The sequence below is a fragment of the Ranitomeya variabilis genome, chromosome 1 (assembly GCF_051348905.1).
Source record: "Ranitomeya variabilis isolate aRanVar5 chromosome 1, aRanVar5.hap1, whole genome shotgun sequence".
NCBI lineage: Eukaryota > Metazoa > Chordata > Amphibia > Anura > Dendrobatidae > Ranitomeya > Ranitomeya variabilis.
The window spans coordinates 909,412,382-909,438,155 of record NC_135232.1 but is presented as its reverse complement, the minus strand read 5'-3'; positions in this window follow the sequence as shown (position 1 = coordinate 909,438,155).

Genomic DNA, 25,774 nt, shown 5'->3' with positions numbered 1-25,774 from the left:
CATTTCCCCTGGCTCACTCTCCACATTTGATCCCATCACAGGTAAAGAAGTCTCCAAGCTCCTCTCTTCTTCTCGTCCGACTACATGCACTACTGACCCCATTCCTTCACATCTCCTCCAGTCTTTCTCTCCAGTCGTCGCAACTCACCTAACTACAATCTTTAATCTCTCCCTCTCCTCTGGCATTTTCACCTCCTCCTTCAAACACTCTATCATTACTCCATTACTAAAGAAACCCGCCCTCGACCCATCCTGAACAAACATCTACAGACCAGTCTCCAATCTCCTTTTCATCTCTAAACTCTTGGAGTGCCTGATCTACTCCCTCCTTACCCATTATCTCTCCACTCATTCCCTCCTAGACCCTTCACAGTCCAGTTTCTGCCAGCTACATTCAACAGAAACTGCACTCATCAAAGTGACCAACGACCTTCTGACAGCAAAATGTAATGGTGACCACATTATCACCATGCTCATTATTTTTGACCTTTCTGCAGCTTTCAACACTGTTGACCACACTGTCCTACTCTCTAGGCTCCAGTCACTAGGCATTAAAGACACTGCTCTATCCTGGTTCTCTTCCTATCTTTCTGACCACTCCTTCAGTGTTCTGTTCGCTGCCTCCACTTCATCTCCTTTTCCTCTCACTTTTGGAGTACCTCATGGCTCATTCCTTGGCCCCCTTCTCTTCTCTCTCTACATGGCACCAATTGAACAGATCATTAGCAGATTTGGCTTTCAGTACCATCTTTATGCTGATGACACAAAACTATACATGTCATCCCCTGATTTTACCTCCGCTGTACAACGGAATGCCAGTGACTGTTGTCAGCAGTCTCCAACATCATGTCCACCCTCTATCTGAAACTCCACCTTTCCAAAACTGAACTTCTTCTGTTCCCCTTACTTGACTTTCCCCTCTCCAATCCATCCTTAATGCGGCAGCCAGGGTGTGGTTGGGACGTGGATATGGGTGTGACTAATTATGAATGGGTGTGGTCAGAGGTGTGGCCTAAAATTTGCCACGTCGCGCGCCGCAAACTTTGTCCCTCTTTTGCCATCTTCAAAAGTTGGGAGGTATGCCCATGTCTCCTGTGCTGATTGTACTGCAGCCCCAGCGTCTCTTGTGATGACTATACTGCAGCCCAATTTCCCCTGTGATATACAGCTCTGACAAAAATTAAGAGACCACCACTTTAAAACCCTGTCATGGGCAGACCAATCTCCAGACATGAACCCCATTGAAAACCTCTGAAATGTAATCAAGAGGATGATGGATAGTCACAAGCCATCTAACAAAGAAGAACTGCTTACATTTTTGCGCCAAAAGCAGTGTGACAGACTAGTGGAAAGCATGCCAAGACACATGAAAGCTATGATTAAAAATCATGGTTATTACACAAAATGTTGATTTCTGAACTCTTCCTGAGTTAAAACAGTAGTATTGTTGTTTCTAAATGATTCTGAACTTGTTTTCTTTGTATTATTTAAGGTCTGAAAGCACTGGGTTTCTTTTTTAATTTTGACCATTTTTCTTTGTCAGAAAAAAAAATACAAAATTTATTGCTTGGAACTTCGGAGACATGTTGTCAGAAGTTTATATACTAAAAGAACAATTTATATTTTACTCAAAAATATACCTATAAAGAGAAAAATCTGGCAAACTGAACATTTTGCAGTGGTCACTTAATTTTTGCCACAGCTGTAAAGGTCACAGCCCCATGTCTCCTGTCATGTATATACTCCAGCCCCAATTGTATAATATGTGATGTATATGCTCCAGCTCCAGTGACTCTAATATGATGTATACAACAGTCATGGTGTCTCCTAAGTGATGTATACACTGCAATCTCAGTGTCTTCTATGTGTGGTATATAAAACAGTATATGCAGCAATCTTGATGTCCCCTATATGATGAATACTTTACACCTCTCACTGCTTGAGTTCCATAAATCTAACATGAGCAGTGATGAATTTCCCACTATGAGGAGACCTGCAGTCTAATCTGCCTCTGTATTCAGTATGACTTACTGCTGTGATTTATTTTTATATCGCAGAGTCACCTTTGCCCCAGATCAACGCAAATCTGGACAACCAGTTACGAGTATCAACATCATTCATACCACTTAACATCACAACTGCATTAAAGAGAAGCAGGTCAGCCATCACAATAAGTCATTTAATAAGGTGACACACAAAGGGTACATATAATAAGAGTAATGGGACTAGGGAAAATATATGTAAGTGGGTTAACAACTGTTTCTGTGATAGGAAACAAAGGGTGGTTATTAATGGATCACACTCAGGTAGGGTCACAGTTAGCAGTAACGTTACCACAGGGGTCAGTATTTGATGCTCTTCTTTTTAATATATGTATTAATGACATTTCAGGGGGTATACATAGTATAATCACAATATTTGCAAATGATGCTAAACTCTGCAAGGTAATCAACTCAGAATAGGAGAATTTAATGTTACAGAGGGATTTATATAAATTGGAGGCTTGGACTGAAAAATGTCAATTGAGGTTTAATATAGATAAATGTAATAGTAAAACACTGGCTAAAACTGTTACTGAAAAAGACTTGGTCACATGGGTTTATGGCATAGTTAACTTTAAATGTATGGGATCCGTTAAAAGAGGCATAGATGCTCATGACAAGAACATAGTTTTGCCTCTGTAAAAGTCACTAGTGTGACCACATTTAAAATTCGGTGTGCAATTTTGGTCTCCAGTGTATATGCACATAACAGAACTTGAGAGGGTACAAAGAAGAGCAACCACTAATATTCAGGAATGGGTAGACTGCAATACCAATGCAGGTTATCAAACGTGGGGTAATTCAGATTGGAAAAATGAAGGCTTAGAGGCATATATGTACAAATATATGAAGGGACAGTACAAGAATCTTTCTATAGATATTTTTACACCTAGGCCTCCAACGATGAAAAGGTGCCAACCTCGACAATCTACAGGAAGGAAGTTTTCATCATAATCACAGATAGTGATTCTTTACTGTAAGAACAGCATGACCATTGAAACTCTCTGCCACTTGATGTTGTTTTGATTGATTCACTACAAAGGTTGAGGGAGGACTTAGATGCTCTTCATGAAAAATATAATACAGCGAAAGAGGAAACCACTCTGGCACTACCCCCAGCCTGATTCACTCTTAATTTTCCCTTAGAAACCCGTGTTCGGGACCTTGTGAAGTTCGGGCCCCAAACTTTACAGTTCGGGTTTGCCCATCCCTAGTGATATGGTGTATATATCACTCTCTGTTAATGATAAAACAGATTGAATAGAGCACATTTTCTACACACCTTTCCCAGGCAATTGAGCTACTTGTGTTTTGTCATGAATTAATTCACCGCAAGTCAAATTTGGGGGAAATATTTGCCCTACTAAGTGATTTTAAGTTTCAAAAGGTTCCGTCATCTCTAATATTAGCTGATCCCCACTGCAATATTCTTAAAGGGAACCTGTCAGCTGAATTTGGCGGGACAGGTTTGCGATCATATGGGCGGGGTTTTCGGGTGTTTGATTCACCCTTTCCTTACCCGCTGGCTGCATGCTGGCCGCAATATTTGATTGAAGTTCATGCTCTGTCCTCCGTAGTACACGCCTGCGCAAGGCAATCTTGCCTTGCGCACACGCAGTATGCTTTGCCCATCTGCGGGCAAAGCCGAAAAGCATGAGTGCGCATGCTCCGGCGCACTATGTCCCGGAACACAGCGAAATACTTCCAGGACATAGTGCGCCGGCGCATGCAGTTGTTCAAGTTCATTCAGTTAAAATTTTATTTATAAACTGGAGAACCCCTTTAATAGTCAACCATTTTCCCCAGCATACACTTTTTTGTTGCTTGCATACTATACTTTATGACTATTATTCCTTCTATGATCTGCTCTGATATGATCCTGAGCAAATAATGATGGCACATTAGCCAGATTAAAACACCTAGTCACATCTCTGAGTAATACAGACGAATATACATAGTGTGACTTAACGATGATTTAAGCAGCTTTGTTACTTGTATTGCCAGCACATTCCGAGGCTGTGTTAATATACCTCTGTGCATCCCGTGGGGCCTCGTTCATATTGTTTATTGTGAAACCTCCAGAAGGACTTTTATTCTGTCCTCCAGACTTTTTCTATGTCCTTGACTTTCAAATTATTTTTCTTTCCTTAACTATGGTCATTTCACCTCCATTTCAACTGTAAAAATAATTAGTGGCTTTGAGTACGATAATTTAGTAATTATCTTTCAGTTAGCTTTCCTACTTAAATGTACTTATTAAAGCTAACATAGAATGTTGTTCTACCGTACATCTGCATTTGTTCTCAGCTTAAAGCTTGAGCTCAGTGTTATCGCGTAGAAACAAGATGAATTCTCAAACAGGATAAATCAGGGTATTGCACACTGACAGATTAGTGCCTTGTGCAAGAAGAGTGTGTTTTAGTCCCTCTCTTTTTATGGCGACAAAGCTACAGATTATTTCAAGTCTACACAGTTCTGTTAAAAAGCATGGTTTTGTCATACAAAAAAATATTAATGAGAAGAAGCAATTCAGAACTTTTTCCACCCTTAATATCAACTATAATCCGTACATTTCAATTGAAACATAAACTAAAATATTTTCGGATTGAAAAAAAAAACAACTAAAATATTGTGGTTGCATAAATATTCACACCTATAACTAATACTTTGTTGCAGTACCCTATAAATTTATGGCAGCATTCAGTCTTTTTGGGTAGGAGTCTATCAGAATGGCACATCAATAAATGGTAATCTTTGCCCTGTCTTCCTTGCAGTAGCGCTCCAAATCTGATTGGTGCACTGTACAGCCATATTCAGGTCAACCTACAGACTTTCAATTACGGTAGTTTCAAGTCTGGGTTCTGGTGGACCAGTCCAAAAATCTGATCTTCTTCTGGCAAAACCATTTTTTGTTATTGATTTGAAGATATGCTTATGATCGGTGCTATGTTGAAAGGTGACATTCCTCTTCTTTCTCATGTTTGAAGATTTTGTTGCAAAATATACCTTTTGGAATTATGAACCACAAGTTCAACCTTGGTCTCATCAGATCATAACATGATTTTCCACATCCTGTTGGCATACTTGATGTAGGTTTTGGAAAAACAAAGACGAGCTTGGATGTTTTTCTTTGTAAGTAAAGGCTTCTGTTTTACCACTCCTCAGGCCAGACATATGAAGAATATGGGAGATTATTGTCACATGGAGTACACAGTACCTGCCAGTAATTTCTGCAGCTCCTTTATTGTTGCTATAAGCCTCATTGTAGCCTTCCAAAACAATTTTCTTGTCTTTTTAACAATTTTTGGATGACATTGGGATCTAGGTAATTTCATTGCTGTGCCAATTTAAAGGGAATCTGTCAGCAGGACTGTGTATATTAACCTACACACAGTATTAGGTCGGCGCCGTTATACTGATTAAAATGATACCTTGGTTGATGAAATCCATCTTGTGGTTGTTGTTTAATCTTTATTTTCAGTGTTTAGTTAATGATATGCCAGTGCCCCGGGGCGGCCTGTGGGGGGGACTTCATATGGTGCTCTGATTAAGTATTCATAGTGCAGACTGCTGGCAGGTCATTGATCCCTCAGTAATCTGCCCCCTAGTTTGCATAATGAATACCTGTACATACTGAAGGAAAAAAAAACCTTCTGCAGGCAGGTGTCAGCCACAGCACCTGCGCTGCAGCATAATCGCATGTTTAGTGTACTAGCAGTAACTGTTGCTGATGTTATTGAGCAAGTACAAAAAAAAATTAAATGGTGCCCGCCGCCCCTGCGCAGTAGCAGCTATCGGTGTGTATAAAGGTCCGATAGCTGCTCTAGCGCAGGCGGCGCCATCTTGCTGTAAAAGAAAAAATTGTCTCCTTCAAGATGGGCCACCCGTGCCTGCGCAGTAGCAGCTCTCGGCAATCTCTGTGGTAACTGTGGTTTATTACATCTATGGGAAGATGAGTTCAAATTAACTGGCGACAAAGTGAAGCAGGCCAAAAGGTTCTCAAAGAGTAGACATCATGCCGCGATTCAAATAAATTCTGGAACAAATGAGAAACAAAGTAACTGATATATCTCAGTCTGGAAAAGGTTATAAAGCCATTTTTCTAGCTTTGGGAATCCAGCAATCCATGGCGAGAGCCATTATTTACAAATTGTGAAAACATGATACAGTAGTGAACCTTCTCAGGAGTCAACGGCAGACTAAAATTACCCCAAAAGTAGAGATGAGCGAATCTTTTGAGGTTCAGTTCGGTTCAATTCGCCAAGCGTTTAGAAGTTTGCCCCATTAAATTTAATAGGAGGCCATACCAAACCTATACACAAGTTAAGGAGTGACAAAAAGCTTCCCAAACTAAAATTAGGGGGAGACACCATGAAAAGTGGCATCAATTTACCCACGGTACAAACTTGTAAATTGCACAGCAGCAGTCAGCCATGGGCCATGCATGAGGTATTGGGCCAATATTTACAGCTTTGAATTGAAGTTTCAATGAATACTTGGGGGTTAAGGGAGTGGAGTAAGCCTTCTTAGCTGGGAGCCCTGATACCACATGCAACACCCCAAATTTTTATTTTCCAGTCACACTCAGATGGCACAAACATCAGTTTCATACAGTACAATTGGTAGAAAAATGTAAGGAAAGTAACACAGGTAGTTGACTGATAAATTGACCCACAGTAATACCTTTTATAATGCCACAGAAGCAGTTAGTCATGGGCCAAGCATGAGGTATAAGGGTCTGGGCCAGCATTTACAGCTTTGAAATGAAGTTTAAATGAGGATCTGGTGGATAAAGGAGAGGTGTAAGCCTTCTTAGCTGGGAGCCCTGATACCTCATGCAACACCTCCAATTTTCTTTTTTTCCAGCCACAATCAGATGGTATAAACATCAGTTTCATATAGTACTATTAATAGAAAAATGTAAGAAAAGTAACACAGGTAGTTGAGTGAAAGTAAATGCAGGCCTGCCTGTCTGGGAGCCCTACCTCTACAGGCAACACACATGAAGGAGACCCTACTTGAATTCTCAAAATTTCAAAAAATAATTATCACACACAACTAAGGTGGCATCAATTTCCACACAGTAGAAAAAGTATAAAAGGCCTCTGACACACTTTCTACGACAGGCAACCCACCAGATGGAGACCCAGCTTTGAGTCTCCACATTGCAAAAAATTACTGTCACACACAACTAAAGTGGTATCAATTTCCACACAGTATAAACAGTATAATAGGACTCTGACACACCTTCTACCACAGGCAACCCACCAGATGGAGACTTAACTTGGAGTCTCCACATTTCCAAAAATTATTTGAAACATCAACAGCAGTAGCAACAGCAGTCACAGAAGCCATGACAAAGGTGTCAAAAACTGCAATAACGCAAGATCAATGCACGACACTAAAAATAACATCATCGCGTAGTTTGCCCAGTCTGCGACTGGGGTGCAAAAGTCATTGGAGATCCAAGACTTGTTTATTTTCATGAATGTTAGGGGGTCTACACTTTCAGAGTCAACCGGATGCCTGACTCCACCATTATCTGCCAGGACACCACCAGAAGCACTGAAGACATGTTCTGAGAGAACACTGGCTGCCGGGCATGACAAAACCTCCAAGTTGTGACAGGTGAGCTCAGGCCACTCTTCCATTTTTGAAGACCAAAATGCAAAAGGGTCCAAACCTCCCCTGATGGCATTGATATTGATCTTCAGATACTCCTGCACCATCCTTTCCAGTCAATCACAATTTGTCAGACTTGTACTCTGTTCTATTCGTGCAAGAGCTGGTGTAAAAAATGTATGAAACGACTCACAGAAATTGCTTATGCCCCTTACACTGCTGCTGATAATGTTTTATTATGATGCCTTGACATTCCCAGGGTTGGGCAATTAGAACTGTGATGCACACTGTGTGCCTCACTGCTGTCTTGGGGAAAACTGCTCTTAAAGGGAACCTGTCACCAGGTTTGGCCAATATGAGATGTGGCCACCATCGTGTCGGGCGCTTTCATGAGGTCCAAGTCCATGGTGTGCTGGTGTCAGAGTAACACTCAAGGTTGCTTCCTCCATCCCCTCTTACCAACCATGGACAACAGATCACCTGGTCATTATCCTCTTCATCTCCTGGCTGTTGCGCATCCATCGCCTCTTCCTTCTCATCCTCGGCTCTGGTACCTTCATTAACATTAATTTGACTGGTACCATGAGCCCTCCTCGTTTGCCGTAATCCGCCCTCCCATGGCAACCGCCTGTGTAACAACAGTCCAGAACTTTGAGATATTGTCATCTTTTCTGCGTCTTCCTCTGGGACCACAACCTCCTCCTCCTGCAAACTATTTAAAGTGTGCTCCATCATGTAGATGACTAGAATAGTGAAGCTAATGATGGCATCATTAGCGCTAACCATCTTAGTAGCCATTTTAAAACTGTGCAGAAGGGTGCAGAGGTCCATCAATTGTGCCCTCTCTGCAAGCATGATTTGCACCGCGTCCATACTGCATTGGCCAAGGCTATGCAAAATGACATACTGCATCTGGGCTGCTGCCACAGTCGCTGCAACATGTGCAGAGTGAAATTCCACCTTGTCAGAACATCGCAAATCAAACAGTTAACCGTTAGACTGAAAGACCTCTGCAGTGATGCAGGTCGATGACCTGCGGGGTGTGATCGTCGCAAGTGAGCACATAGCGAACCATAATTTCTGCAGCAGCACATACAGGCTGGGATAGTTTCATAGAAGTTGCTGTACCATATTGTTGAGGCACGTGTCTGAGGTTGCCATGAAGTAGGGCCGCCACCAGGTTTGCACCATTATCACACATGGCCTTCTCTGGCTCCCGGTTTAGTGGAGACAGCCATTGCTTTAACTCGGCCTGGAAAGCTGTCCACAACTCTTGAGTTGTGTGACTGCGATCTCCAAGGCATATTAGTTTAAACACTGCCTGATTACGGTGAGCCATGGCTGCACTGAACGGAGGTGGGGGGATACTATCTGCACTGTTGGAAGGCGTATCTGATTAATGGAGAGGTTGAGGACACAGGTGGAGGTCCTAGAGGAGGTGGAGGAGTCAGAAGCATTGCAGGAAGTGTTAGATACAGAGGTTTGTCCTGCAAGCCTTGGAAATTCAAAGACTTGTGGAGCAACTCCTTGACCACCTGCCACCCAGCCACAAGAGTCACTCAGTGCCCAGTCAACGAGATGTATCGCCCCTGCTCATATTTGATCGTCCAGGTGTCAGTGGTGAAATACACCTTGGCAGACATAGATTTTTTCAGGGAATGGGTGATGTTGTCTGTGACATGCTGGTGTAGCATAAGCACAGCTATCTTAAAGAAGTAATGGTGACTGAACAACTGGTACTCGGTAACTGCGACGGCCATCAACTTTTGGAAACCATCTGTATCCTCCAAGTGAAAAGGTAGTATTTCTGTGGCCAATAGATTGGAGACAGTGGAATGTAAGCTCTTAGCTTTGCCATGTGTAGGAGGAAACATTCTTTTACGCACAACTGCAAGCTCGAGGTCTGGCTGCTATGATGAGAGAGGGTGGAGCATGGTGAACAGGACAAACTGCTGGAATGGGAGTGAGGTGCAAGCAATGATGCTATGTTGGATTGAGAAAGATGTGTTGTGCTAGGCGACACAAGAACAGCAGACATGTCCACTTCCGCAACAGCTGACAGGCTTTCACTCACCCCGAATGTAGGTGGTAAACAAGTGGAGTTTCTGTGGCCAGAGAACTGCTCAAGAACACAGCTCGGTGACGGAGGAGGAAGAAGCAGCAGATGTAGTTAATGGGATGGCTGGTGTTTCACGAGGCCCACTAGGCGGCAATTTAGCACAGTGAGATTCCCATGCTAAGGCATGTTGATCGCACATGTGCTGGTTCAGGCATGTAGTTGTCAAATTTTCACAATTTTTGCTTCTAATGAGTCTTTTTTTGCAAATTTGGCAGATAATGTTAGTTGGGTCATCCTTTGCGGTTTCAAAAAAAGACCCAAGCTAGGCAACCCTTGCCGCCCCTGACCGGTGCTGGCCACAGCCTTAGTTGTGGCTGAGGATGCAGTGCTTGTCTTGGTTGCATTACTTCATGTCTTTGCGGGAAGCTGCAAAGTAACCTCCTCATGATCCTCCTCCTCCAACTCTTTGGCTGAGCTACTCAGCTGCGTACCTCTGGGTTCACACCTACTGGAATCTACAACCTGACAGTCACCCTCCTCCTCTTGCTGCCATGACATCACAGTACAGTCCATGCGTGCTTCTTGTATCTGAGTCTCATCAGGATTACCTCCACCCCAGTTGGTTAACGTTTGGTAACGAGGGTCTGGATTATGCTTGGCCGGCCCCAGATCCAACATGAAAATTTTTTTCCCCACAGTCAGTCGGGCGTTTGGAAATTTGTGACGCAGGGAAAACAAGTGTGATTGGGGTGCCACCTCTGAGGATTGTACTGTATGTGATGTTAAGGTTGAGAAAGAGGAGGGGAGGCCACTTGATGCAGCACTTGCCATTCACTGGAGCACATGCTGTTTCTAGCCCTCATCTACGTGACGTATCACTGTGTGGCTGATAAAGATAATGGGTGGAGTAGCCCGTCCAGTAACAGATGTTGCTAGTCGTCTTTGGATAGAACAAGATGAAGTTTGTTCAGTTGAGCTTTCATTAATATTAACACCTAACCCATGTACACGTCGAACACCCAGACTATTCCCCCTTCCACCACAACATCACTTTTTCCCACACATATAACCTGCTGTTTCACAACCTTAGGCCCACACCCGTCAGTCGCCTTTCACTAAACGAACATTCACGATTTATGTTCTTAGAAAGTGTGCCTGAACAACACTGCTCTACCTAACGATTTTTAAGAGGAAATGTGGCCTTCTGATTTCTCACTGCAACACAGATTTATCACAAGCGATTTGGATTAGCAAATTGGCCCTTATAGTTGAACAATAATATTAGGCCTAACCATTTTTAAGTGGAAATTTGGCCTTCTGATTTCACACTGCAATACAATTTTGTCACAAATTATTTGGATTAGCATGTTGGGCCTCCTGCCTGAACCCCATTATTAGTCCTAACAATTTTTAAGTGGAAATGTGGCCTTCTAATTTCTCACTGCAACAGTTTTATCATGAGTTTTTCTCACTGCAACACAGTTTTTGCACAATCAAGTTACATGCTGGAAGATCGATTTCACACAGGACAGGATCCTGTCTAGCTAACTGATAAGTTCACTTTCAGTAGGAGCAGCACTAGCAGGAGTGGCCTTTCTGCACTCTGACACTGAGAAAATGGCTCCAGCAATGCAAGATGTCTGCTTTTTATATGGACAGGGACATGTGACTTCAGCAGCCAATCACATAAAACTTTGTGTCATGATGTTTGGATGGTTATTCTGCCCTGATTGGTTACCGGAATGTACACTTATTAAGTTATTAAAGAAAAAAATGAAAGAAAAACAAACACTCTGCAGCTTCTCTGATCTAGACACACCCCTATGTCAACCTCACTCATCATACAGCACCACTATCATAGCCAAAGTCATAACAAAAGCATTAGTGAAAACATGATGACTTACCGAACTGTGACCGAATGTGCTACATTTGTGCTGCATTTTAAATTGGTGTATGTTTTCTAAACAACTTTGCTCATCTCAACCTAAGAGCGCAGCGACGACTCATCCAAGAGGTCACAAAAGACCCCCACAACATTCAAAGAACTGGAAGCCCAACCTGCCTTAGTTAAGGTCAGTGTTCATGACTCCACAATAAGAAAGAGACTGGGCAAAAATGTCCTGCATGCCAGAGTTCCAAGACAAAAACCACTGTTGAGCAATAAGAACATAATGTCTTGTCTCGGTTTTGCCAGAAAATGCCTTCATGATCCCCAAGACTTTTGGGAGAATACTCTGTGGACTGACAAGACAAAAGTTGAAATTTTTGGACGGTATATGTCCTATTATATCTGGTGTAGAAGATACACAGCATTTCAGAAAGGAACATCATACCAACAGTAAAATATGATGGTGGTAGTGTGATGGTCTGTGGCTGTTTTGCTGCTTCAGGACCTGGAAGACTTTCTGTAGTTAATGGAATCATGAATTCTGCAGTCTACCAAAAAATCCTGAAGGAGAATGTCTGGCCATCTGTTCATGATTTCAAGCTGAAGCACACTTGGCTTATGCAGCAGGACAATGATACAAAGCACACCGTCAAGTCCACCTCTGAATGGCTTAAGAAAAATAAAATTAAAACTTTGGAGTCAAAGTCCTGACCTTATTTCGATTAACGTGTTGCTTTGGCTGAATTACAACAATTTTGCAAATATGAATATGTCAAAATTCCTCAATAGAGTTGTAAAAGACTCATTGTCAGTTATTGCAAATGCTTGAGTGCAATTGTTGCTGCTATGGGTGGCCTAACTAGTTAATAGGTTTAGGGAGCAATCATTTTTTCACACATGGCCCCATGTGGATTTCTTTTTTCCTTAACCCCTTCATGACCCAGCCTATTTTGGCCTTAATGACCTTGCCGTTTTTTGCAATTCTGACCAGTGTCCCTTTATGAGGTAATAACTCAGGAACGCTTCAACGGATCCTAGCGATTCTGAGAATGTTTTTTCGTGACATATTGGGCTTCATGTTAGTGGTAAATTTAGGTCGATAATTTCTGAGTTTATTTGTGAAAAAAACGGAAATTTGGCAAAAATTTTGAAAATTTCGCAATTTTCACATTTTGAATTTTTATTCTGTTAAACCAGAGAGTTATGTGACACAAAATAGTTAATAAATAACATTTCCCACATGTCTACTTTACATCAGCACAATTTTGGAAACAAATTTTTTTTTTGCTAGGAAGTTATAAGGGTTAAAATTTGACCAGTGATTTCTCATTTTTACAACAAAATTTACAAAACCATTTTTTTTAGGGACCACCTCACATTTGAAGTCAGTTTGAGGGTTCTATATGGCTGAAAATACCCAAAAGTGACACCATTCTAAAAACTGCACCCCTCAAGGTGCTCAAAACCACATTCAAGAAGTTTATTAACCCTTCAGGTGTTTCACAGCAGCAGAAGCAACATGGAAGGAAAAAATGAACATTTAACTTTTTAGTCACAAAAATGATCTTTTAGCAACATTTTTTTTATTTTCCCAAGGGTAAAAGGAAAAACTGGACCACGAACGATGTTGTCCAATTTGTCCTGAGTACGCTGATACCTTATATGTGGGGGTAAACCACTGTTTGGGCATACGGCAGGGCTTGGAAGGAAAGGAGCGCCATTTGACTTTTTGAATGAAAAATTGGCTCCAATCTTTAGCGGACACCATGTCGCGTTTGGAGAGCCCCCGTGTGCCTAAACATTGGAGCTCCCCCACAAGTGACCCCATTTTGGAAACTAGACCCCCCAAGGAACTTATCTAGAAGCATAGTGAGCACTTTAAACCCCCAGGTGCTTCACAAATTGATCCGTAAAAATTAAACAGTACTTTTTTTTCACAAAAAAATTATTTTAGCCTCAATTTTTTCATTTTCACATGGGCAACAGGATAAAATGGATCCTAAAATTTGTTGGACAATTTCTCCTGAGTACACTGATACCTCACATGTGGGGGTAAACCACTGTTTGGGCACATGGTAAGGCTCGGAAGGGAAGGAGCGCCATTTGACTTTTTGAATGAAAAATGATCTCCATCGCTAGCAGAGACCATGTCACGTTTGGAGAGCCCCCGTGTGCCTAAACATTGGAGCGCTCCCACAAGTGACCCCATTTTGGAAAGTAGACCCCCCAAGGAACTTATCTAGAAGCATAGTGAGCACTTTAAACTCTCAGGTGCTTCACAAATTGATCCGTAAAAATTAAAAAGTACTTTTTTTTCACACAAAATTTCTTTTAGCCTCAATTTTTTCATTTTCACATGGGCAACAGGATAAAATGGATCCTAAAATTTGTTGGGCAATTTCTGCTGAGTATGTTGATACCTCATATGTGGGGGTAAACCACTGTTTGGGTGCACGGCAAGGCTCGGAAGGGGAGGCGTGCCATTTGACTTTTTGAATGGAAAATTAGCTCCAATCGTTAGCGAACACCATGTCGCGTTTGGAGAGCCCCTGTGTGCCTAAACATTGGAGCTCCCCTACACGTGACCCCATTTTGGAAACTAGACCCCCCAAGGAACTTATCTAGATGCATAGTGAGCACTTATAACCCCCAGGTGCTTCACAGAAGTTTATAACGCAGAGCCGTGAAAATAAAAAAATAATTTTTCTTTCCTCAAAAATGAGTTTTAGCCCAGGATTTTTTAATTTTCCAAGGGTAATAGGAGAAATTGGACCCCAAATGTTGTTGTCCAGTTTGTCCTGAGTACGATGATACCCCATATGTGGGGGTAAACCACTGTTTGGGCACACGGCAGGGCTCGGAAGGGAAGGCATGCCATTTGGCTTTTTGAATGGAAAATTAGCTCCAATCATTAGCGGACACCATGTCACGTTTGGAGAGCCCCTGTGTGCCTAAACATTGGAGCTCCCTAACAAGTGACCCCATTTTGGAAACTAGACCTCCCAAGGAACTAATCTAGATGTGTGGTGAGCACTTTGAACCCCCAAGTGCTTCACAGAAGTTTATAACGCAGAGCCGTGAAAATAATAAATGTGTTTCCTTTCCTCAAAAATATTTTTTTAGCCCAGAATTTTTTATTTTTGCAAGGGTAACAGGAGAAATTGGACCACAAAAGTTGTTGTCCAGTTTCTCCTGAGTACGGTGATACCCCATATGTGGGGGTAAACCACTGTTTGGGCACATGCCGGGGCTCGGAAGGGAAGTAGTGACGTTTTGGAATGCAGACTTTGATGGAATGCTCTGCGGGCGTCACGTTGCATTTGCAGAGCCCCTGATGTGCCTAAACAGTAGGAACTCCCCACAAGTGACTCCATTTTGGAAACTAGACCCCCCAAGGAACTTATCTAGATGTGTGGTGAGCACTTTGAACCCCCAAGTGCTTCACAGAAGTTTATAACGCAGAGCCGTGAAAATAATAAATGTGTTTCCTTTCCTCAAAAATATTTTTTTAGCCCAGAATTTTTTATTTTTGCAAGGGTAACAGGAGAAATTGGACCCCAAAAGTTGTTGTCCAGTTTCTCCTGAGTACGCTGATACCCCATATGTGGGGGTAAACCACTGTTTGGGCACATGCCGGGGCTCGGAAGGGAAGTAGTGACGTTTTGGAATGCAGACTTTGATGGAATGGTCTGCTGGCGTCACGTTGCATTTGCAGAGCCCCTGACAGGGGCGTAACTACCGCGGTCGCAGCGGTCGCAGTTGCGACGGGGCCCAGACTACTTAGGGGGCCCCATGGACAGTAAGCCGGAGAATGAAATGACCCATGATTGCACCCATTTGTGAGTGACCCGCGGCAGGGAGCCGTCACCGCTCTCTAATTATACTTACCTACTCCCGGCGCGGTCCCTGGAAGTCCCTGATTCTTCCAGCGCTGCAGATTCTTCCTGCACTGAGCGGTCACATGGTCCCGCTCATTACAGAAATGAATAGGCAGCTCCACCTCCCATAGAGGCGGAGCCTCATATTCATTTCTGTAATGAACGGGTCATGTGACCGCTCAATACAGGAAGAAGATGCAGCGGTGGAAGAAGCAGGGACGCAGCGCCAGGAGCAGCCTGCAGGTGACTGGTGGTGACTGGTGAGTATACAGCGCTGCGCAGCGCTGGGCGATATTTACCTCTCCTCGTTCCGGTGCGGCTCTGTCATCAGCGTCCTCTGGCAGTGACGTTCAAGGTCAGAGGGCGCGGTGACGTAGTCAGTGCGCGCCCTCTGCTGAACGTCAGTGCCGAAGACGGAGCCGCACCAGGAGCAGCCAGGTAAATATTGATAGTGCCGGGGGTCCTGAGCGAAGAGAGAGAGGTGAGGTGAGTATGTGATTTTTTTTTTTTTTTTATGGCAGCAAAAGCATAAGGGGCAAGTGGCTATACGGAGCAACTTGTGGGGCCATAACGCTTGTGCAGCGCCAGCACTATAAGGGGCAGTGGCTGTGCGGAGCATCTTATGGGGCCATAACTCTTGTGCAGCATTATAAGGGGCAGTGGCTGTGCGGAGCATCTTATGGGGCCATAACTCTTGTGCAGCACTATAAGGGGCAGTGGCTGTGCGGAGCATCTTATGGGGCCATAACACTTGTGCAGCACTATTAGGGGCAGTGACTGTGCGGAGCATCTTATGGGGCCATAACACTTGTGCAGCACTATAAGGGGCAGTGGCTGTGCGGAGCATCTTATGGGGCCATAACACTTGTGCAGCACTATAAGGGGCAGTGACTGGACGGAGCATCTTATGGGGCCATAACTTGTGCAGCACTATAAGGGGCAGTCGGCAGTGGCTGTGTGGAGCATCTTATGGGGCCATAACTCTTGTGCAGCGCCAGCACTATAAGGGGCAGTGGCTGTGCGGAGCATCTTATGGGGCCATAACGCTTGTGCAGCACTATAAGGGGCAGTGACTGTGCGGAGCATCTTATGGGGCCATAACTCTTGTGCAGCACTATAAGGGGCAGTGACTGGACGGAGCATCTTATGGGGCCATAACTTGTGCAGCACTATAAGGGGCAGTCGGCAGTGGCTGTGTGGAGCATCTTATGGGGCCATAACTCTTGTGCAGCGCCAGCACTATAAGGGGCAGTGACTGTGCGGAGCATCTTATGGGGCCATAACTCTTGTGCAGCACTATAAGGGGCAGTGGCTGTGCGGAGCATCTTATGGGGCCATAACGCTTGTGCAGCACTATAAGGGGCAAGTGACTGTGCGGAGCATCTTATGGGGCCATAACTCTTGTGCAGCACTATAAGGGGCAAGTGGCTGTGCGGAGCATCTTATGGGGCCATAATGAACGGTGCAGAGCATTATATATGGCACAGCTTTCTATGGAGCATCTATGGGGCCATAATGAACGGTGCAGAGCATTATATATGGCACAGCTTTCTATGGAGTATCTATGGGGCCATAATGAACGGTGCAGAGCATTATATATGGGGCAGCTTTATATGGAGCATCTATGGGGCAATAATCAACGGTATGGAGCACTATGAGGGGGGCTGCGTTGTATTCTATGGGGGTTACCTTGAGTTGTATGGCAGGGCTGCGGGGGGGGGCCCCATTTGGAAGTTCGCACCGGGGCCCATAACTTTGTAGTTACGCCACTGGCCCCTGATGTGCCTAAACAGTAGAAACACCCCACAAGTGACCCCATTTTGGAAACTAGACCCCCCAAGGAACTTATCTAGATGTGTGATGAGCACATTCAGCCCCCAAGTGCTTCACAGAAGTTTACAACGCAGAGCCGTGAAAATAAAAAATCATTTTTCTTTCCTCAAAAAAGATGTTTTAGCAAGCAATTTTTTATTTTCACAAGGGTAACAGGAGAAATTGGGCCCCAATGTTTGTTGCCCAGTTTGTTGTGAGTACAGTGATACCCCATATGTGGGGGTAAACCACTGTTTGGGCGCACGTCAGGGCTCGGAAGGGAAGTAGTGACATTTGAAATGCAGACTTTGATGGAATGGTCTGCGGGCGTCACGTTGCATTTGCAGAGCCCCTGATGTGCCTAAACAGTAGAAACACCCCACAAGTGACCCCATTTTGGAAACTAGACCCCCCAAGGAACTTATCTAGATGTGTGATGAGCACATTCAACCCCCAAGTGCTTCACAGAAGTTTACAACGCAGAGCCGTGAAAATAAAAAATCATTTTTCTTTCCTCAAAAAAGATGTTTTAGCAAGCAATTTTTTATTTTCACAAGGGTAACAGGAGAAATTGGGCCCCAATGTTTGTTGCCCAGTTTGTTGTGAGTACAGTGATACCCCATATGTGGGGGTAAACCACTGTTTGGGCGCACGTCAGGGCTCGGAAGGGAAGTAGTGACATTTGAAATGCAGACTTTGATGGAATGGTCTGCGGGCGTCACGTTGCATTTGCAGAGCCCCTGATGTGCCTAAACAGTAGAAACACCCCACAAGTGACCCCATTTTGGAAACTAGACCCCCCAAGGAACTTATCTAGATGTGTGATGAGCACGTTCAACCTCCAAGTGCTTCACAGAAGTTTACAACGCAGAGCCGTGAAAATAAAAAATAATTCTTCTTTCCTCAAAAATTATGTCTTAGCAAGTAATTTTTTATTTTTGCAAGGGTAACAGGAGAAATTGGACCCCAAAAGTTGTTGCCCAGTTTGTCCTGAGTACGCTGGTACCCCAAATGTGGGGGTAAACCACTGTTTGGGCACACGTCGGGGCTTGGAAGGGAGGGAGCACCATTTGACTTTTTGAATGCAAGATTGGCTGGAATCAATGGTGGCGCCATGTTGCGTTTGGAGACCCCTGATGTGCCCTAACAGTGGAAACCCCTCATTTCTAACTTCAACACTAACCCCAACACACCCCTAATCCTAATCCCAACTGTAGCCATAACCCTAATCCCAACCCTAACCCCAACACACCCCTAACCACAACCCTAACCCCAACACACCCGTAACCCTAATTCCAACCCTAGCCCTAATTCCAACCCTAACCCTAAGGGTATGTGCCCACGTAGTGGATTCGTGTGAGATTTTTCCGCACGACTTTTGAAAAATCTGCAAGTAAAAGGCACTGCGTTTTACCTGCGGATTTACAGCAGATTTCCAGTGTTTTTTTGTGCGGATTTCACCTGCGGATTCCTATTGAGGAACAGGTGTAAAACGCTGCGGAATCCGCACAAAGAATTGACATGCTGTGGAAAATACAACGCAGCGTTTCTGCACGGAATTTTCCGCACCATGGGCACAGCGGATTTGGTTTTCCATAGGTGTACATGGTACTGTAAACCTGATGGAAAACTGCTACGAATTCGCAGCGGCCAATCCGCTGCGGATCCGCGGCCGATCCGCCGCGGATCCGCGGCCGATCCGCGGCCGATCCGCCGCGGATCCGCTGCCAAATCCGCACATGCCATAACCCTAACCCTACCCGTAACCCTAACCCTAGTTCTAACCCTAACCCTAGTTCTAACCCTAACCACAGTGGGAAAAAAAAAATATATATATTTTCTTTATTTTATTATTGTCCCTATGGGGGTGATAAAGGGGGGGGTTTATTTATTATTTTTTTTATTTTGATCGCTGTGGTAGAACCTACCACAGCGATCAAAATGTACCTGTAAGGAATCTGCCGGCCGGCGGGCGTACTGAGCATGCGCCCGCCATTTTGGAAGATGGCGGCGCCCAGCGAGGAGACGGCCGGACACCGGGAGGATCGGTAAGTATGAAGGGGTGGTGGGGGGGTGGATCTGAGCACAGTGGGGGTGATCGGAGGACGGGGGGAGCGGACAGCAGGACGGGGGAGCGGGCAGGAGCACGGGGCAGCGGAGCACAGGACGGAGGGGACCGGACCCCATAACGGAGCGGTGGGGGGGCGATCGGTGGGGTGGGGGGTGGTCACTTCAGGTTTTCCAGCCATGGCCGATGATATTGCAGCATCGGCCATGGCTGGATTGTAATATTTCACCTGTTTTTTAGGTGAAATATTACAAATCGCTCTGATTGGCAGTTTCACTTTCAACAGCCAATCAGAGCGATCGTAGCCACGGGGGGGTGAAGCCACCCCCCCTGGGCTGAAGCACCACTCCCCCTCTCCCTGCAGATCGGGTAAAATGGGAGTTAACCCCTTCACCCGATCTGCAGGGACGCGATCATTCCATGACGCCACATAGGCGTCATGGGTCGGATTGGCACGGGTTTTCATGACGCCTATGTGGCGTCATGGGTCGGGAAGGGGTTAATACTGAAGACCTGCATTTTGTGTTTACTTGTGTTACCAAAAAGCAGGGTGTGGTTAATTGATACAAATAAAAAAAACTTTATTTAAATAATTCTAAAAAGCCTAAATGGCAACAAGATAGACACAAAATTCACATGAAAGAACACACAGCTGCTATGTTATATAGCAGTTTTTGGACTCAGTATGAGGCAATAGCAGCAAAATCCAGAGTGATTGTCACTTATATATCCTGTCACAGTGGTATTGGTGTCAAGAGAAAAAAATTCAAGATATAAAGTTTCAGGTGAAGTTAAAACAAAGTAAACTCTCACCTTATTCTTCTCTATCAAGTTTCAGGTGAAGTTAAAACACAGTAAACTCTCACCTTATTCTTCTATATCAACCCAATGTCAGGTACATATAAAAAGGAAAGACCTCACCTCGCTTTCCTTGACCATACTTCAGAGAATCATAAGACCATTCAGGGGGAGGCAACTATTTCCATCCATACAGTGCCCCAGGTTAATGCTCCAAAAGGACCCTTATCATCATAACCCCAATAATAATTATTCTACTTGTGTTATCCTTGTTTAATATTTAAATTTGTTTGGTGATCTGAAACATTTAAGTGTGACAAACATGCAAAAGAGTAGGAAATCAGGAAGGTGCAAACACTTTTTCACAGAACTGTAAATTTGACTAGCAACTATTTACCATATGATTAGTTATGCAGATTCTTGTCATGTCCCTTCACTGTTACTGTTTTGCTCCTGGTGGTGGAAAATCTTTTTCTTCCTGTATACTAAAAATTACAACCTGTTCTCACATTGCCTAATAGCTCAGTATGTTATTAGGTTGATTCCCAAGTGAAACATCATTATAGAATATCCCATAAGAAAATGCAAAGAGGGCACTCACCAGTTTCCACAAAATGATTCCTTTATTCACGAAACAACATCCAGAGGGCCGTTATGGCCGGGGGAGAGAGAGGGGGCCTCTGCCCGTGTGAGCAGGGGATATGGACGACGGCCGTTTCGCACCTGATTGTGCTTCTACGGGTCGAATTGTGTATGAAACCGGCGGCGGATATAGTGTGCCAGATCGACACACCCCCCCACTCTAGGTTCCACCCACAATGCAGAAAACAATACAATGAACACATATTAAAAACATTTGTTTAAAAACAAAAGAGCAAGTACATAGGCTTCTTGGATGTTACATGCATAACGCCAGGGAATCTAGCTGTACAAAAAACTGTTGGGCACATACTACATACGGAACAATCTGACACCGCAATTGCCTCGCCTATCAGGTTGGGCGGTACAACGCCCTCTATAGGAAAATGGACATATCAACTCGGTCATTGAAGCCAAGAGGACCCATTGCATTGCTGCGCAGGATCCACCTGGCTTCACTCCTCAATAGAAGATTGTCCAAATCTCCTCCCTGTGACGGTAGAACAACCCTTTCAATGCCAGCGAAGGTGAGGCCATCTACCCTACCCCCATGCACTTCTCTCATGTGTGTAATAAACCGCGGGACACCTTTCCCGGATGTTACCGATCTACAATGTTCCCGAAATCGCACGTACATGGGCCGGATGGTCTTACCAATATAGAAGAATCTGCAAGTGCAAAATAGTACATAAACGACGTGATCAGTCTTGCAGGTAATAAAATCTTTAACTACGTGTGACACCGCCCCCATTCTAATGCAGCGGTCAGTCAAATGTTGTTGGCAACAAGAACAGTGGCCACACTTGAAATTCCCCTTAGGGGACACCCCTTTTAACCAATTAGTATTAGGTTTAGTTATACGGTTCTTTACCAATTTATCCCGCAATCTTATACTCCTCTTGTTCGCTATTAGGGGACCCCTGGCCGCTACTTCCATCAATTCTTTGTCTCTCTCCAACAGATGCCAATTCTTTTTTATGGCCAACCTTATCTGTTGGTCCATACTGCTGAATTTGAAACAGAAATTAAACCTCCTATTATCCTGTTTCCGAGGGGGTGGATGTGGAAATCTAGTACCCGATTGTGTGATCCTATCATTTCGTACCCTATCTAGGGCTGACGTTAATAATTTCTCCGGGTAACCTCTCTCTCCAAAACGATCCATCATCTCCCCAGTCTGTCTAAGAAAACCTTCTTCTGTATTGTTGACTCTGCTAACTCTTAGAAACTGGCTATATGGCAACGCTCGTTTAGTGTGTGCAGGATGGTAACTTTTGTAGTGCATCAGAGTATTAGCTGACACCGGCTTGCGATACAATGAAGTGCAAACTCTCCCTTCATTTACTTCTACCAGCACGTCTAAGAACTCCAGCCGTTCTCCCCCAAAAACGGACGTAAAGGTCATATTTAAATTATTTATACAATTCAGATGCGTCACAAAATCTTGAAACCTTGCCTGTGACCCGTCCCAGATAAGGACTATGTCGTCCACAAACCGTCGGTAATATTTTATGTGCTGCAGGAAACCATTGCTCTCCGAATACACAAATCTTTCCTCAAAAGCTCCCAAGAACAAATTCGCGAAAGTGCATGCTACCGGGGTCCCCATTGCAGTACCCTCCCGTTGTAGGTACCAATCATCCAGAAATGTGAAGCAGTTATGGGTCAATACAAAATTTAATCCTTCACAAATAAAATTAATGAAGTTTTCACTTTTATCAGTTGTATTCAAAATTGATCTAATGATGTCCACTCCTACCAACTGGGGGATTTTTGTATATAAGCTCTCCACGTCAATAGACGCTAAAGAGAAGCCTACTTGCCAATCAAAATCACGTATACTTTCTAAAAACGAGTTGGTATCCTTTAAGTAAGAAGGAATCTGTTTCAACATTGGGCGTAGCAACCAATCTATATACTGGGATAGGGGCTCAGTGAGCGATCCTATCCCAGATACGATTGGGCGTCCCGGAGGAGAGGTAGTGGACTTGTGAATTTTCGGGATGTGGTACCAATGGGGTTTGGTGGGGTACCCCGGTAGCAGCTTTTCAGCTTTTCAGCTTTTTAGCTTTGCAGTACCGGGAGGGTACTGCAATGGGGACCCCGGTAGCATGCACTTTCGCGAATTTGTTCTTGGGAGCTTTTGAGGAAAGATTTGTGTATTCGGAGAGCAATGGTTTCCTGCAGCACATAAAATATTACCGACGGTTTGTGGACGACATAGTCCTTATCTGGGACGGGTCACAGGCAAGGTTTCAAGATTTTGTGACGCATCTGAATTGTATAAATAATTTAAATATGACCTTTACGTCCGTTTTTGGGGGAGAACGGCTGGAGTTCTTAGACGTGCTGGTAGAAGTAAATGAAGGGAGAGTTTGCACTTCATTGTATCGCAAGCCGGTGTCAGCTAATACTCTGATGCACTACAAAAGTTACCATCCTGCACACACTAAACGAGCGTTGCCATATAGCCAGTTTCTAAGAGTTAGCAGAGTCAACAATACAGAAGAAGGTTTTCTTAGACAGACTGGGGAGATGATGGATCGTTTTGGAGAGAGAGGTTACCCGGAGAAATTATTAACGTCAGCCCTAGATAGGGTACGAAATGATAGGATCACACAATCGGGTACTAGATTTCCACATCCACCCTGTTGTGAATTTGGATTCTGGGCTCCCCCGGTGGCTACTGGTGGAATTGAACTGGTGTCTTCATCTTCTCTGTTCACCTGTTCCCATCAAGATGTGGGAGTCGCTATATAACCTTGCTGCTCTGTTAGTTTCTTGCCGGTCAACAATGTTATCAGAAGCCTCTCTGTGCTTGTTCCTGCTCCTAGACAACTACTAGATAAGTTGGACTCTTGTCCATGTTTGTTTTTGCATTTTTGTTCCAGTTCACAGCTGCAGTTTCATTACTGTGTCTGGAAAGCTCTTGTGAACAGGAATTGCCACTCTGGTGTTATGAGTTAATGCCAGAGTTTTAAAGTAATTTCTGGATGGTGTTTTGATTAGGGTTTTTAGCTGACCATGAAAGTGTCCTTTCTGTCTTCTGCTATGTAGTAAGTGGACCTCAAATTTGCTAAACCTATTTTCATACTACGTTTGTTGTTTCATCTTAATTCACCGCCAATACATGTGGGGGGCCTCTGTCTCCTTTTGGGGTATTTCTCTAGAGGTGAGCTAGGACTAATATTTTCCTCTGCTAGCATTATTTAGTCCTCCGGCTGGTGCTGGGCATCTAGAATCAACGTAGGCATGCTACCCGGCCACTGCTAGTTGTGTGTTAGGTTTAGTTCATGGTCAGCTCAGTTCCCATCTTCCAAGAGCTAGTTCCTATATATGCTTATGCTATGATCTCTTGCCATTGAGATCATGACAGTTTGACCGGCCCACTAAAGGGTTAAAATCCTTGGCTGAGAAAGGAGAGAAATAAGTAGTCTGCTGAATTTTTTTTTTTTTTTTTTCTCCCCTTTGAATGGCTCTGTGTCCACCTGTTTGTAATGGATCTTCAGAGGGTAACTGCAGGTTTGAATAATCTCGCCACGAAGGTACAAAATTTGCAAGATTTTGTTTGTCATGCACCTGTATCTGAGCCGAGAATTCCTTTGCCGGAATTTTTCTCGGGGAATAGATCTGGGTTTCAGAATTTTCGAAATAATTGCAAATTATTTTTGTCCCTGAAATCTCGCTCTGCCGGAGACCCTGCACAGCAGGTCAGGATTGTGATTTCCTTGCTCCGGGGCGACCCTCAAGACTGGGCTTTTTCATTGACACCAGGGGATCCTGCGTTGCTCAATGTGGATGCGTTTTTTCTGGCCTTGGGGTTGCTTTATGACGAAACTCATTTGGAGCTTCAGGCAGAAAAAACTTTGATGTCCCTATCTCAGGGGCAAGATGAAGCGGAAATCTACTGCCAAAGATTCCGTAAATGGTCTGTGCTTACTCAGTGGAATGAGTGCGCCCTGGCGGCGACTTTCAGAGAGGGTCTCTCTGATGCCATTAAGGATGTTATGGTGGGGTTCCCTGTGCCTGCGGGTCTGAATGAGTCCATGACAATGGCTATTCAGATCGATAGGCGTTTGCGGGAGCGCAAACCAGTGCACCATCTGGCGGTGTCCACTGAGAAATCGCCAGAGAGTATGCAGTGTGATAGAATTCTGTCCCGAAGCGAGCGGCAGAATTTTAGACGGAAAAATGGGTTGTGTTTCTATTGTGGTGATTCTACTCATGTTATATCAGCATGCTCTAAGCGCACTAAAAAACTTGGTAAATCTGTTTCCATTTGCACCTTACCGTCTAAGTTTATTCTATCTGTGACCCTGATTTGCTCTTTGTCATCTATTACCACGGACGCCTATGTCGACTCTGGCGCCGCTTTGAGTCTTATGGATTGGTCCTTTGCCAAACGCTGTGGGTATGATTTAGAGCCTTTGGAGACTCCTATTCCTCTGAAGGGGATTGACTCCACCCCATTGGCTAATAATAAACCACAATACTGGACACAAGTAACTATGCGTATTAATCCGGGTCACCAGGAGATTATTCGCTTTCTGGTGCTGTATAATCTACATGATGATTTGGTGCTAGGATTGCCTTGGCTGCAATCTCACAACCCAGTCCTCGACTGGAGAGCTATGTCTGTGTTGAGCTGGGGATGTAAGGGGGCTCATGGGGATGTACCTGTGGTTTCCATTTCATCATCTATTCCCTCTGAAATTCCTGAGTTCCTGTCTGACTATCGTGACGTCTTTGAAGAATCCAAGCTTGGTTCGTTACCTCCGCACCGAGAGTGCGATTGTGCCATAGATTTAATCCCGGGTAGTAAATACCCAAAGGGTCGTTTATTTAATCTGTCTGTGCCTGAACATGCTGCTATGCGTGAATATATAAAGGAGTCCTTGGAAAAGGGACATATTCGTCCATCGTCATCTCCCTTAGGAGCCGGTTTTTTCTTTGTGTCAAAAAAAGACG